General features: G+C 41.4%; 25 non-coding genes across 25 annotated transcripts; all 25 read right to left on the bottom strand.

Moving 5' to 3' along the window:
* Positions 1-2,637: 2,637 nt before the first annotated feature.
* On the bottom strand, positions 2,638-2,710 carry trnaf-gaa (transfer RNA phenylalanine (anticodon GAA)). Its single transcript has one exon. It is a non-coding gene; the product is annotated as a tRNA-Phe (tRNA).
* A 132-nt stretch (positions 2,711-2,842) lies between these two features.
* On the bottom strand, positions 2,843-2,915 carry trnaf-gaa (transfer RNA phenylalanine (anticodon GAA)). Its single transcript has one exon. It is a non-coding gene; the product is annotated as a tRNA-Phe (tRNA).
* Positions 2,916-3,005: 90 nt separating this feature from the next.
* Positions 3,006-3,078, bottom strand: trnaf-gaa (transfer RNA phenylalanine (anticodon GAA)). The gene has a single exon. It is a non-coding gene; the product is annotated as a tRNA-Phe (tRNA).
* Positions 3,079-3,210: 132 nt separating this feature from the next.
* On the bottom strand, positions 3,211-3,283 carry trnaf-gaa (transfer RNA phenylalanine (anticodon GAA)). The gene has a single exon. It is a non-coding gene; the product is annotated as a tRNA-Phe (tRNA).
* Positions 3,284-3,578: 295 nt separating this feature from the next.
* Positions 3,579-3,651, bottom strand: trnaf-gaa (transfer RNA phenylalanine (anticodon GAA)). The gene has a single exon. It is a non-coding gene; the product is annotated as a tRNA-Phe (tRNA).
* A 502-nt stretch (positions 3,652-4,153) lies between these two features.
* Positions 4,154-4,226, bottom strand: trnaf-gaa (transfer RNA phenylalanine (anticodon GAA)). Its single transcript has one exon. It is a non-coding gene; the product is annotated as a tRNA-Phe (tRNA).
* Positions 4,227-4,521: 295 nt separating this feature from the next.
* On the bottom strand, positions 4,522-4,594 carry trnaf-gaa (transfer RNA phenylalanine (anticodon GAA)). The gene has a single exon. It is a non-coding gene; the product is annotated as a tRNA-Phe (tRNA).
* Positions 4,595-4,726: 132 nt separating this feature from the next.
* trnaf-gaa (transfer RNA phenylalanine (anticodon GAA)) lies at positions 4,727-4,799 on the bottom strand. Its single transcript has one exon. It is a non-coding gene; the product is annotated as a tRNA-Phe (tRNA).
* Positions 4,800-5,094: 295 nt separating this feature from the next.
* Positions 5,095-5,167, bottom strand: trnaf-gaa (transfer RNA phenylalanine (anticodon GAA)). The gene has a single exon. It is a non-coding gene; the product is annotated as a tRNA-Phe (tRNA).
* Positions 5,168-6,977: 1,810 nt separating this feature from the next.
* trnaf-gaa (transfer RNA phenylalanine (anticodon GAA)) lies at positions 6,978-7,050 on the bottom strand. The gene has a single exon. It is a non-coding gene; the product is annotated as a tRNA-Phe (tRNA).
* An 870-nt stretch (positions 7,051-7,920) lies between these two features.
* trnaf-gaa (transfer RNA phenylalanine (anticodon GAA)) lies at positions 7,921-7,993 on the bottom strand. The gene has a single exon. It is a non-coding gene; the product is annotated as a tRNA-Phe (tRNA).
* A 132-nt stretch (positions 7,994-8,125) lies between these two features.
* On the bottom strand, positions 8,126-8,198 carry trnaf-gaa (transfer RNA phenylalanine (anticodon GAA)). Its single transcript has one exon. It is a non-coding gene; the product is annotated as a tRNA-Phe (tRNA).
* Positions 8,199-8,493: 295 nt separating this feature from the next.
* Positions 8,494-8,566, bottom strand: trnaf-gaa (transfer RNA phenylalanine (anticodon GAA)). Its single transcript has one exon. It is a non-coding gene; the product is annotated as a tRNA-Phe (tRNA).
* A 501-nt stretch (positions 8,567-9,067) lies between these two features.
* On the bottom strand, positions 9,068-9,140 carry trnaf-gaa (transfer RNA phenylalanine (anticodon GAA)). Its single transcript has one exon. It is a non-coding gene; the product is annotated as a tRNA-Phe (tRNA).
* Positions 9,141-9,802: 662 nt separating this feature from the next.
* Positions 9,803-9,875, bottom strand: trnaf-gaa (transfer RNA phenylalanine (anticodon GAA)). Its single transcript has one exon. It is a non-coding gene; the product is annotated as a tRNA-Phe (tRNA).
* A 130-nt stretch (positions 9,876-10,005) lies between these two features.
* Positions 10,006-10,078, bottom strand: trnaf-gaa (transfer RNA phenylalanine (anticodon GAA)). The gene has a single exon. It is a non-coding gene; the product is annotated as a tRNA-Phe (tRNA).
* Positions 10,079-10,168: 90 nt separating this feature from the next.
* Positions 10,169-10,241, bottom strand: trnaf-gaa (transfer RNA phenylalanine (anticodon GAA)). Its single transcript has one exon. It is a non-coding gene; the product is annotated as a tRNA-Phe (tRNA).
* A 132-nt stretch (positions 10,242-10,373) lies between these two features.
* Positions 10,374-10,446, bottom strand: trnaf-gaa (transfer RNA phenylalanine (anticodon GAA)). Its single transcript has one exon. It is a non-coding gene; the product is annotated as a tRNA-Phe (tRNA).
* Positions 10,447-11,108: 662 nt separating this feature from the next.
* trnaf-gaa (transfer RNA phenylalanine (anticodon GAA)) lies at positions 11,109-11,181 on the bottom strand. The gene has a single exon. It is a non-coding gene; the product is annotated as a tRNA-Phe (tRNA).
* Positions 11,182-11,313: 132 nt separating this feature from the next.
* trnaf-gaa (transfer RNA phenylalanine (anticodon GAA)) lies at positions 11,314-11,386 on the bottom strand. The gene has a single exon. It is a non-coding gene; the product is annotated as a tRNA-Phe (tRNA).
* A 90-nt stretch (positions 11,387-11,476) lies between these two features.
* Positions 11,477-11,549, bottom strand: trnaf-gaa (transfer RNA phenylalanine (anticodon GAA)). The gene has a single exon. It is a non-coding gene; the product is annotated as a tRNA-Phe (tRNA).
* A 132-nt stretch (positions 11,550-11,681) lies between these two features.
* trnaf-gaa (transfer RNA phenylalanine (anticodon GAA)) lies at positions 11,682-11,754 on the bottom strand. The gene has a single exon. It is a non-coding gene; the product is annotated as a tRNA-Phe (tRNA).
* A 295-nt stretch (positions 11,755-12,049) lies between these two features.
* On the bottom strand, positions 12,050-12,122 carry trnaf-gaa (transfer RNA phenylalanine (anticodon GAA)). Its single transcript has one exon. It is a non-coding gene; the product is annotated as a tRNA-Phe (tRNA).
* Positions 12,123-12,991: 869 nt separating this feature from the next.
* trnaf-gaa (transfer RNA phenylalanine (anticodon GAA)) lies at positions 12,992-13,064 on the bottom strand. The gene has a single exon. It is a non-coding gene; the product is annotated as a tRNA-Phe (tRNA).
* A 132-nt stretch (positions 13,065-13,196) lies between these two features.
* On the bottom strand, positions 13,197-13,269 carry trnaf-gaa (transfer RNA phenylalanine (anticodon GAA)). Its single transcript has one exon. It is a non-coding gene; the product is annotated as a tRNA-Phe (tRNA).
* Between the last annotated feature and the right edge of the window lie 147 nt (positions 13,270-13,416).

Below are 13,416 nucleotides of genomic sequence, written 5' to 3'. Positions count from 1 at the left end.
ACACTTCGAGAAGGTGCGCGGAGCCAGGGAATAGCCGAACGGCAGACACTGGTACTCGTATGCCATCCCATAAAGGCAAAGCGGAGAAACTTCCTGTGTGCCTGCCGAACAGGGACGTGGAAGTAATCATCCTTGAGATCCAGGGATGTGAACCAATCGCCCTCTCTCACACACCGGAACAATCCGACAGTGAGCATTCTGAACTTCCTCGTGGCAACGGATCTGTTGAACACGCAAAGATCCAGAATAGGTATCTTTTCCCCTGGCTTCTTGGAAACCAGGAAGTAGCGGGAATAAAACCCTAGGTGAGACTCGTGGGGGGGAACGACAGTGATGGCCCCCTTTACCAAGAGACGTGTCACCTCTGCTGCCAGAGCCCTGCTCGCAGCCGGGTCCCGTAGCGTGGTCTCCACCAACCCCATAAAGGGTGGGGGACGACGCTTGAACTGTATGGGATGGCCCCATCTCAACGTGGTGTCCAACCACGATGGCAGAACGCACCGCTCTTGCCAACACGCATAGCGGTCGGAGAGAGGGCGAGCCGACAGCTGAGGAAGACCGTCCAGGAATAACCCGTATTCCTCTGCCCCTACTGCCTCCACACTGCGTGTGAGCCAAGGGGGGCTTCCCATGAACGGGAGGAGGCTCAGCGAGCGTAGGAGACGTACCAGATCCAGCCGCTGTAAAAACAACGAGCTGTCTAGACGTTGCGCTCGTGCCCGCTGAACAGGGAGCTAGCCGTCCGGCCGCCGCACCTGTGCGCATGCGCTGTCCGCAGGCTGTAGCCACAGCGCGCGGACCCGTCTCCTCACCTATAATGTGGGGAACTGGGAGACCGGTACAAGCGGCCGTATCCACGGGCTCGTGCAACGAGTCTCTGATCCATCCACGAGGCTCCAAGGGACGCCGGTTCTTCGAAGCAGGTGAACCAGAGGCCATGTGAACACGCCGTCCGACGGTCGCCACCCTACAGCCACAGGGCTGAGAGGGGGGAAGAGGCAACATAGGTGGCACCTAGGTGGCCTGAGGAATATCGCTCTTAGGTACCATGTACCGCTGTTCGGCCGAACGGTCTTTACTTTTTCTTTAATAGGGAAAGAAAAAGTAGGAGCAAGCTTCTGGAACTTACCGGTCCGTGGCGCTGCTCTACCCGTCTGCGGCGGCTGCTGCGGCACCGGGGCTGGAGTCGGAGGCGGCCCCCTGGAACGCTGGGACCGGCCCGGACCCCGCCTCCTCCCAGCCTGCTGGTGGGAGGAGCCCGTGAGAATCGCCCAGAACCGGGAACGATTCTCACGGAATGACTGCTGGTGCGCGAGCACCTCGGAGAACCGGGGACCAAATAGGCCATCAGGCGCTAGTGGACCCTGGACGAGGCTGGCCCGCTCTCGTTCCTGCACCGCAGTGTGGGAGAGCCATATGACCCTTTGAATCATGGTAGCCCACGCCATATGCCGGCCGGCCGAAACGGCTAACGGCTGGCATAGCTGGAGGATGGCGCTGGAAAAAACGGGAAACCGCCAGCCATCTCACGGCTTCCTCCGGGCCGTAGGCCTCCCTGTCAGCCAACAAGGAGACCATGGCAGAGGAGAGCAGGGCGATGATGTTGACCGCCGCCGCGGATCGTCGGCCTAACGGACGTTAGGCCGACAATCTGCTTCTGGAGGCGGTCGGGGGGCAGCGGCTTTTCGTTAGGGCGCCATCCGGCGCCCGGACAGAGAAGCGCTGCCAGTGGAGGCTCCAGGCGAGGGATCCCCCTCGCTTACCGGAGCCTTCAGGGTAGAAGGGTCCCCACCTGCAGCAGTGCTGCACAGGCGGGAACAAGGGGTAACCCGCCAGGAAGCAGATCGGGGTGCGACCAACAGGTTTAAAAATGACCAAACAGGTTAGCCAGATGATCAGCTGCCGAAACCAGGGATCGAACCAGGTACATTTAGATTTTCAGTCTAACGCTCTCCCAACTGAGCTCTTTTGGCACATTAATAACCATATAAATCACATTCAACAAGAATAACTTGAAAAGCAGTGAGTAAATTGAAATAATGATCTGCTGCCGGATGATCTGCTGCCGAAACCAGTGATCAAAACAGGGACATTTAGATCTTCAGTCTAAACGCTATCCCAACTGAGCTATTTCGTCACATTAATAACCATACAAATCACATTCAGGAAGAATAACTTAAAAAGCAGTGAGTAAATTGAAATTCAACACATGTTAGAAGATCAATCCACAGGTTTAAAAATGACCAAACAGGTTAGCCAGATGATCAGCTGCCGAAACCAGAAATCGAACCAGGGACATTTAGATCTTCAGTCTAACGCTCCCCCGACTGAGCTATTTCTGCACGTTTATAGTCATACAAATCACATTCAAGAAGAATAACTTAAAAAGCAGTGAGTAAATTGAAATTTAACACATGTTAGATGATCAACCAACAGGTTTAAAAATGACCAAACAGGTTAGCCAGATGATCAGCTGCCGAAACCAGGGATCGAACCAGGTACATTTAGCTTTTCAGTCTAACGCTCTCCCAACTGAGCTCTTTTGGCACATTAATAACCATACAAATCACATTCAACAAGAATAACTTAAAAAGCTGTGAGTAAATTGAAATAATGATCTGCTGCCGAATGATCAGCTGCCGAAACCAGTGATTGAACCAGGGACATTTAGATCTTCAGTCTAACGCTCTCCCAACTGAGCTATTTCGGCACATTAATAATCACACAAATCACATTCAACATGAATAACTTAAAAAGCAGTGAGTAATTTGAAATTTAACACATGTTAGTAGATCAACCAACAGGTTTAAAAATGACCAAACCGATTAGCCTGATGATCAGCTGCCGAAACCAGGGATCGAACCAGGGACATTTAGATCTTCAGTCTAACGCTCTCCCAACTGAGCTATTTCGGCACGTTAATAACCATACAAATCACATTCAACAAGAATAACTTAAAAAGCTGTGAGTAAATTGAAATAATGATCTGCTGCCGAATGATCAGCTGCCGAAACCAGTGATCGAACCAGGGACATTTATATCTTCAGTCTAACGCTCTCCCAACTGAGCTATTTCGGCACATTAATAATCACACAAATCACATTCAACATGAATAACTTAAAAAGCAGTGAGTAATTTGAAATTTAACACATGTTAGTAGATCAACCAACAGGTTTAAAAATGACCAAACAGGTTAGCCTGATGATCAGCTGCCGAAACCAGGGATCGAACCAGGGACATTTAGATCTTCAGTCTAACACTCTCCCAACTGAGCTATATCGGCACGTTAATAGTCATACAAATCACATTCAAGAAGAATAACTTAAAAAGCAGTGAGTAAATTGAAATTTAACACATGTTAGATGATCAACCAACAGGTTTAAAAATGACCAAACAGGTTAGCCAGATGATCAGCTGCCGAAACCAGGGATCAAACCAGGTACATTTAGATTTTCAGTCTAACGCTCTCCCAACTGAGCTCTTTTGGCACATTGATAACCATACAAATCACATTCAACAAGAATAACTTAAAAAGCTGTGAGTAAATTGAAATATTGATCTGCTGCCGGATGATCAGCTGCCGAAACCAGGGATCGAACCAGGGACATTTAGATCTTCAGTCTAACGCTCTCCCAACTGAGCTATTTCGGCACATTAATAACCGCACAAATCACAAACAACATGAATAACTTAAAAAGCAGTGAGTAATTTGAAATTTAACACATGTTAGTAGATCAACCAACAGGTTTAAAAATGACCAAACAGGTTAGCCAGATGATCAGCTGCCGAAACCAGGGATCGAACCAGGTACATTTAGATTTTCAGTCTAACGCTCTCCCAACTGAGCTCTTTTGGCACATTAATAACCATATAAATCACATTCAACAAGAATAACTTAAAAAAGCAGTGAGTAAATTGAAATAATGATCTGCTGCCGGATGATCTGCTGCCGAAACCAGTGATCAAAACAGGGACATTTAGATCTTCAGTCTAAACGCTATCCCAACTGAGCTATTTCGTCACATTAATAACCATACAAATCACATTCAAGAAGAATAACTTAAAAAGCAGTGAGTAAATTGAAATTCAACACATGTTAGAAGATCAATCCACAGGTTTAAAAATGACCAAACAGGTTAGCCAGATGATCAGCTGCCGAAACCAGGAATCGAACCAGGGACATTTAGATCTTCAGTCTAACGCTCCCCCGACTGAGCTATTTCTGCACGTTAATAGTCATACAAATCACATTCAAGAAGAATAACTTAAAAAGCAGTGAGTAAATTGAAATTTAACACATGTTAGATGATCAACCAACAGGTTTAAAAATGACCAAACAGGTTAGCCAGATGAGCAGCTGCCGAAACCAGGGATCGAACCAGGTACATTTAGATTTTCAGTCTAACGCTCTCCCAACTGAGCTCTTTTGGCACATTAATAACCATACAAATCACATTCAACAAGAATAACTTAAAAAGCTGTGAGTAAATTGAAATAATGATCTGCTGCCGAATGATCAGCTGCCGAAACCAGTGATCGAACCAGGGACATTTATATCTTCAGTCTAACGCTCTCCCAACTGAGCTATTTCGGCACATTAATAATCACACAAATCACATTCAACATGAATAACTTAAAAAGCAGTGAGTAATTTGAAATTTAACACATGTTAGTAGATCAACCAACAGGTTTAAAAATGACCAAACAGGTTAGCCTGATGATCAGCTGCCGAAACCAGGGATCGAACCAGGGACATTTAGATCTTCAGTCTAACGCTCTCCCAACTGAGCTATTTCGGCACGTTAATATTCATACAAATCACATTCAAGAAGAATAACTTAAAAAGCAGTGAGTAAATTGAAATTTAACACATGTTAGATGATCAACCAACAGGTTTAAAAATGACCAAACAGGTTAGCCAGATGATCAGCTGCCGAAACCAGGGATCAAACCAGGTACATTTAGATTTTCAGTCTAACGCTCTCCCAACTGAGCTCTTTTGGCACATTAATAACCATACAAATCACATTCAACAAGAATAACTTAAAAAGCTGTGAGTAAATTGAAATAATGATCTGCTGCCGGATGATCAGCTGCCGAAACCAGGGATCGAACCAGGGACATTTAGATCTTCAGTCTAACGCTCTCCCAACTGAGCTATTTCGGCACATTAATAACCACACAAATCACATTCAACATGAATAACTTAAAAAGCAGTGAGTAATTTGAAATTTAACACATGTTAGTAGATCAACCAACAGGTTTAAAAATGACCAAACAGGTTAGCCAGATGATCAGCTGCCGAAACCAGGGATCGAACCAGGTACATTTAGATTTTCAGTCTAACGCTCTCCCAACTGAGCTCTTTTGGCACATTAATAACCATATAAATCACATTCAACAAGAATAACTTAAAAAGCAGTGAGTAAATTGAAATAATGATCTGCCGCCGGATGATCTGCTGCCGAAACCAGTGATCAAAACAGGGACATTTAGATCTTCAGTCTAAACGCTATCCCAACTGAGCTATTTCGTCACATTAATAACCATACAAATCACATTCAAGAAGAATAACTTAAAAAGCAGTGAGTAAATTGAAATTCAACACATGTTAGAAGATCAATCCACAGGTTTAAAAATGACCAAACAGGTTAGCCAGATGATCAGCTGCCGAAACCACGGATCGAACCAGGGACATTTAGATCTTCAGTCTAACGCTCCCCCAACTGAGCTATTTCTGCACGTTAATAATCATACAAATCACATTCAAGAAGAATAACTTAAAAAGCAGTGAGTAAATTGAAATTTAACACATGTTAGATGATCAACCAACAGGTTTAAAAATGACCAAACAGGTTAGCCAGATGATCAGCTGCCGAAACCAGGCATCGAACCAGGTACATTTAGATTTTCAGTCTAACGCTCTCCCAACTGAGCTCTTTTGGCACATTAATAACCATACAAATCACATTCAAGAAGAATAACTTAAAAAGCTGTGAGTAAATTGAAATAATGATCTGCTGCCGAATGATCAGCTGCCGAAACCAGTGATCGAACCAGGGACATTTATATCTTCAGTCTAACGCTCCCCAACTGAGCTATTTCGGCACATTAATAGTCGTACAAATCACATTCAAGAAGAATAACTTAAAAAGCAGTGAGTAAATTGAAATTTAACACATGTTAGATGATCAACCAACAGGTTTAAAAATGACCAAACAGGTTAGCCAGATGATCAGCTGCCGAAACCAGGGATCGAACCAGGTACATTTAGATTTTCAGTCTAACGCTCTCCCAACTGAGCTCTTTTGGCACATTAATAACCATACAAATCACATTCAACAAGAATAACTTAAAAAGCTGTGAGTAAATTGAAATAATGATCTGCTGCCGAATGATCAGCTGCCGAAACCAGTGATCGAACCAAGGGACATTTAGATCTTCAGTCTAACGCTCTCCCAACTGAGCTATTTCGGCACATTAATAATCACACAAATCACATTCAAGAAGAATAACTTAAAAAGCAGTGAGTAAATTGAAATTCAACACATGTTAGAAGATCAATCCACAGGTTTAAAAATGACCAAACAGGTTAGCCAGATGATCAGCTGCCGAAACCAGGGATCGAACCAGGAACATTTAGATCTTCAGTCTAACGCTCCCCCAACTGAGCTATTTCTGCACGTTAATAGTCATACAAATCACATTCAAGAAGAATAACTTAAAAAGCAGTGAGTAAATTGAAATTTAACACATGTTAGATGATCAACCAACAGGTTTAAAAATGACCAAACAGGTTAGCCAGATGAGCAGCTGCCGAAACCAGGCATCGAACCAGGTACATTTAGATTTTCAGTCTAACGCTCTCCCAACTGAGCTCTTTTGGCACATTAATAACCATACAAATCACATTCAACAAGAATAACTTAAAAAGCTGTGAGTAAATTGAAATAATGATCTGCTGCCGAATGATCAGCTGCCGAAACCAGTGATCGAACCAGGGACATTTAGATCTTCAGTCTAACGCTCTCCCAACTGAGCTATTTCGGCACATTAATAATCACACAAATCACATTCAACATGAATAACTTAAAAAGCAGTGAGTAATTTGAAATTTAACACATGTTAGTAGATCAACCAACAGGTTTAAAAATGACCAAACAGGATTAGCCTGATGATCAGCTGCCGAAACCAGGGATCGAACCAGGTACATTTAGATCTTCAGTCTAACGCTCTCCCAACTGAGCTCTTTTGGCACATTAATAACCATATAAATCACATTCAACAAGAATAACTTAAAAAGCAGTGAGTAAATTGAAATAATGATCTGCTGCCGGATGATCTGCTGCCGAAACCAGTGATCAAAACAGGGACATTTAGATCTTCAGTCTAAACGCTATCCCAACTGAGCTATTTCGTCACATTAATAACCATACAAATCACATTCAAGAAGAATAACTTAAAAAGCAGTGAGTAAATTGAAATTCAACACATGTTAGAAGATCAATCCACAGGTTTACAAATGACCAAATAGGTTAGCCAGATGATCAGCTGCCGAAACCAGGAATCGAACCAGGGACATATAGATCTTCAGTCTAACGCTCCCCCGACTGAGCTATTTCTGCACGTTAATAGTCATACAAATCACATTCAAGAAGAATAACTTAAAAAGCAGTGAGTAAATTGAAATTTAACACATGTTAGATGATCAACCAACAGGTTTAAAAATGACCAAACAGGTTAGCCAGATGAGCAGCTGCCGAAACCAGGGATCGAACCAGGTACATTTAGATTTTCAGTCTAACGCTCTCCCAACTGAGCTCTTTTGGCACATTAATAACCATACAAATCACATTCAACAAGAATAACTTAAAAAGCTGTGAGTAAATTGAAATAATGATCTGCTGCCGAATGATCAGCTGCCGAAACCAGTGATCGAACCAGGGACATTTATATCTTCAGTCTAACGCTCTCCCAACTGAGCTATTTCGGCACATTAATAATCACACAAATCACATTCAACATGAATAACTTAAAAAGCAGTGAGTAATTTGAAATTTAACACATGTTAGTAGATCAACCAACAGGTTTAAAAATGACCAAACAGGTTAGCCTGATGATCAGCTGCCGAAACCAGGGATCGAACCAGGGACATTTAGATCTTCAGTCTAACGCTCTCCCAACTGAGCTATTTCGGCACGTTAATAGTCATACAAATCACATTCAAGAAGAATAACTTAAAAAGCAGTGAGTAAATTGAAATTTAACACATGTTAGATGATCAACCAACAGGTTTAAAAATGACCAAACAGGTTAGCCAGATGATCAGCTGCCGAAACCAGGGATCAAACCAGGTACATTTAGATTTTCAGTCTAACGCTCTCCCAACTGAGCTCTTTTGGCACATTAATAACCATACAAATCACATTCAACAAGAATAACTTAAAAAGCTGTGAGTAAATTGAAATAATGATCTGCTGCCGGATGATCAGCTGCCGAAACCAGGGATCGAACCAGGGACATTTAGATCTTCAGTCTAACGCTCTCCCAACTGAGCTATTTCGGCACATTAATAACCACACAAATCACATTCAACATGAATAACTTAAAAAGCAGTGAGTAATTTGAAATTTAACACATGTTAGTAGATCAACCAACAGGTTTAAAAATGACCAAACAGGTTAGCCAGATGATCAGCTGCCGAAACCAGGGATCGAACCAGGTACATTTAGATTTTCAGTCTAACGCTCTCCCAACTGAGCTCTTTTGGCACATTAATAACCATATAAATCACATTCAACAAGAATAACTTAAAAAGCAGTGAGTAAATTGAAATAATGATCTGCTGCCGGATGATCTGCTGCCGAAACCAGTGATCAAAACAGGGACATTTAGATCTTCAGTCTAAACGCTATCCCAACTGAGCTATTTCGTCACATTAATAACCATACAAATCACATTCAAGAAGAATAACTTAAAAAGCAGTGAGTAAATTGAAATTCAACACATGTTAGAAGATCAATCCACAGGTTTAAAAATGACCAAACAGGTTAGCCAGATGATCAGCTGCCGAAACCAGGGATCGAACCAGGGACATTTAGATCTTCAGTCTAACGCTCCCCCAACTGAGCTATTTCTGCACGTTAATAGTCATACAAATCACATTCAAGAAGAATAACTTAAAAAGCAGTGAGTAAATTGAAATTTAACACATGTTAGATGATCAACCAACAGGTTTAAAAATGACCAAACAGGTTAGCCAGATGAGCAGCTGCCGAAACCAGGCATCGAACCAGGTACATTTAGATTTTCAGTCTAACGCTCTCCCAACTGAGCTCTTTTGGCACATTAATAACCATACAAATCACATTCAAGAAGAATAACTTAAAAAGCTGTGAGTAAATTGAAATAATGATCTGCTGCCGAATGATCAGCTGCCGAAACCAGTGATCGAACCAGGGACATTTATATCTTCAGTCTAACGCTCCCCAACTGAGCTATTTCGGCACATTAATAGTCGTACAAATCACATTCAAGAAGAATAACTTAAAAAGCAGTGAGTAAATTGAAATTTAACACATGTTAGATGATCAACCAACAGGTTTAAAAATGACCAAACAGGTTAGCCAGATGATCAGCTGCCGAAACCAGGGATCGAACCAGGTACATTTAGCTTTTCAGTCTAACGCTCTCCCAACTGAGCTCTTTTGGCACATTAATAACCATACAAATCACATTCAACAAGAATAACTTAAAAAGCTGTGAGTAAATTGAAATAATGATCTGCTGCCGAATGATCAGCTGCCGAAACCAGTGATTGAACCAGGGACATTTAGATCTTCAGTCTAACGCTCTCCCAACTGAGCTATTTCGGCACATTAATAATCACACAAATCACATTCAACATGAATAACTTAAAAAGCAGTGAGTAATTTGAAATTTAACACGTTAGTAGATCAACCAACAGGTTTAAAAATGACCAAACCGATTAGCCTGATGATCAGCTGCCGAAACCAGGGATCGAACCAGGGACATTTAGATCTTCAGTCTAACGCTCTCCCAACTGAGCTATTTCGGCACGTTAATAACCATACAAATCACATTCAACAAGAATAACTTAAAAAGCTGTGAGTAAATTGAAATAATGATCCGCTGCCGAATGATCAGCTGCCGAAACCAATGATCGAACCAGGGACATTTAGATCTTCAGTCTAACGCTCTCCCAACTGAGCTATTTCGGCACATTAATAATCACACAAATCACATTCAACATGAATAACTTAAAAAGCAGTGAGTAATTTGAAATTTAACACATGTTAGTAGATCAACCAACAGGTTTAAAAATGACCAAATAGGTTAGCCTGATGATCAGCTGCCGAAACCAGGGATCGAACCAGGGACATTTAGATCTTCAGTCTAACGCTCTCCCAACTGAGCTATTTCGGCACGTTAATAGTCATACAAATCACATTCAAGAAGAATAACTTAAAAAGCAGTGAGTAAATTGAAATTTAACACATGTTAGATGATCAACCAACAGGTTTAAAAATGAACAAACAGGTTAGCCAGATGATCAGCTGCCGAAACCAGGGATCGAACCAGGTACATTTAGATTTTCAGTCTAACGCTCTCCCAACTGAGCTCTTTTGGCACATTAATAACCATACAAATCACATTCAACAAGAATAACTTAAAAAGCTGTGAGTAAATTGAAATAATGATCTGCTGCCGAATGATCAGCTGCCGAAACCAGTGATCGAACCAGGGACATTTATATCTTCAGTCTAACGCTCCCCAACTGAGCTATTTCGGCACATTAATAGTCGTACAAATCACATTCAAGAAGAATAACTTAAAAAGCAGTGAGTAAATTGAAATTTAACTCATGTTAGATGATCAACCAACAGGTTTAAAAATGACCAAACAGGTTAGCCAGATGATCAGCTGCCGAAACCAGGGATCGAACCAGGTACATTTAGCTTTTCAGTCTAACGCTCTCCCAACTGAGCTCTTTTGGCACATTAATAACCATACAAATCACATTCAACAAGAATAACTTAAAAAGCTGTGAGTAAATTGAAATAATGATCTGCTGCCGAATGATCAGCTGCCGAAACCAGTGATTGAACCAGGGACATTTAGATCTTCAGTCTAACGCTCTCCCAACTGAGCTATTTCGGCATATTAATAATCACACAAATCACATTCAACATGAATAACTTAAAAAGCAGTGAGTAATTTGAAATTTAACACATGTTAGTAGATCAACCAACAGGTTTAAAAATGACCAAACCGATTAGCCTGATGATCAGCTGCCGAAACCAGGGATCGAACCAGGGACATTTAGATCTTCAGTCTAACGCTCTCCCAACTGAGCTATTTCGGCACGTTAATAACCATACAAATCACATTCAACAAGAATAACTTAAAAAGCTGTGAGTAAATTGAAATAATGATCCGCTGCCGAATGATCAGCTGCCGAAACCAATGATCGAACCAGGGACATTTAGATCTTCAGTCTAACGCTCTCCCAACTGAGCTATTTCGGCACATTAATAATCACACAAATCACATTCAACATGAATAACTTAAAAAGCAGTGAGTAATTTGAAATTTAACACATGTTAGTAGATCAACCAACAGGTTTAAAAATGACCAAATAGGTTAGCCTGATGATCAGCTGCCGAAACCAGGGATCGAACCAGGGACATTTAGATCTTCAGTCTAACGCTCTCCCAACTGAGCTATTTCGGCACGTTAATAGTCATACAAATCACATTCAAGAAGAATAACTTAAAAAGCAGTGAGTAAATTGAAATTTAACACATGTTAGATGATCAACCAACAGGTTTAAAAATGACCAAACAGGTTAGCCAGATGATCAGCTGCCGAAACCAGGGATCAAACCAGGTACATTTAGATTTTCAGTCTAACGCTCTCCCAACTGAGCTCTTTTGGCACATTAATAACCATACAAATCACATTCAACAAGAATAACTTAAAAAGCTGTGAGTAAATTGAAATAATGATCTGCTGCCGGATGATCAGCTGCCGAAACCAGGGATCGAACCAGGGACATTTAGATCTTCAGTCTAACGCTCTCCCAACTGAGCTATTTCGGCACATTAATAACCACACAAATCACATTCAACATGAATAACTTAAAAAGCAGTGAGTAATTTGAAATTTAACACATGTTAGTAGATCAACCAACAGGTTTAAAAATGACCAAACAGGTTAGCCAGATGATCAGCTGCCGAAACCAGGGATCGAACCAGGTACATTTAGATTTTCAGTCTAACGCTCTCCCAACTGAGCTCTTTTGGCACATTAATAACCATATAAATCACATTCAACAAGAATAACTTAAAAAGCAGTGAGTAAATTGAAATAATGATCTGCTGCCGGATGATCTGCTGCCGAAACCAGTGATCAAAACAGGGACATTTAGATCTTCAGTCTAAACGCTATCCCAACTGAGCTATTTCGTCACATTAATAACCATACAAATCACATTCAAGAAGAATAACTTAAAAAGCAGTGAGTAAATTGAAATTCAACACATGTTAGAAGATCAATCCACAGGTTTAAAAATGACCAAACAGGTTAGCCAGATGATCAGCTGCCGAAACCAGGAATCAAACCAGGGACATTTAGATCTTCAGTCTAACGCTCCCCTGACTGAGCTATTTCTGCACGTTAATAGTCATACAAATCACATTCAAGAAGAATAACTTAAAAAGCAGTGAGTAAATTGAAATTTAACACATGTTAGATGATCAACCAACAGGTTTAAAAATGACCAAACAGGTTACCCAGATGAGCAGCTGCCGAAACCAGGGATCGAACCAGGTACATTTAGATTTTCAGTCTAACGCTCTCCCAACTGAGCTCTTTTGGCACATTAATAACCATACAAATCACATTCAACAAGAATAACTTAAAAAGCTGTGAGTAAATTGAAATAATGATCTGCTGCCGAATGATCAGCTGCCGAAACCAGTGATCGAACCAGGGACATTTATATCTTCAGTCTAACGCTCTCCCAACTGAGCTATTTCGGCACATTAATAATCACACAAATCACATTCAACATGAATAACTTAAAAAGCAGTGAGTAATTTGAAATTTAACACATGTTAGTAGATCAACCAACAGGTTTAAAAATGACCAAACAGGTTAGCCTGATGATCAGCTGCCGAAACCAGGGATCGAACCAGGGACATTTAGATCTTCACTCTAACTCTCTCCCAACTGAGCTATTTCGGCACATTAATAACCATACAAATCACATTCAAGAAGAATAACTTAAAAAGCTGTGAGTAAATTGAAATAATGATCTGCTGCCGAATGATCAGCTGCCGAAACCAGTGATCGAACCAGGGACATTTATATCTTCAGTCTAACGCTCCCCAA

Source organism: Gadus morhua, chromosome 17 (genome assembly GCF_902167405.1).
Source record: "Gadus morhua chromosome 17, gadMor3.0, whole genome shotgun sequence".
In the NCBI taxonomy this organism is placed as follows: Eukaryota; Metazoa; Chordata; class Actinopteri; order Gadiformes; family Gadidae; genus Gadus; species Gadus morhua.
Note: the sequence above shows the minus strand (reverse complement) of the source record. Positions and strands in the feature narration are given on the sequence as shown.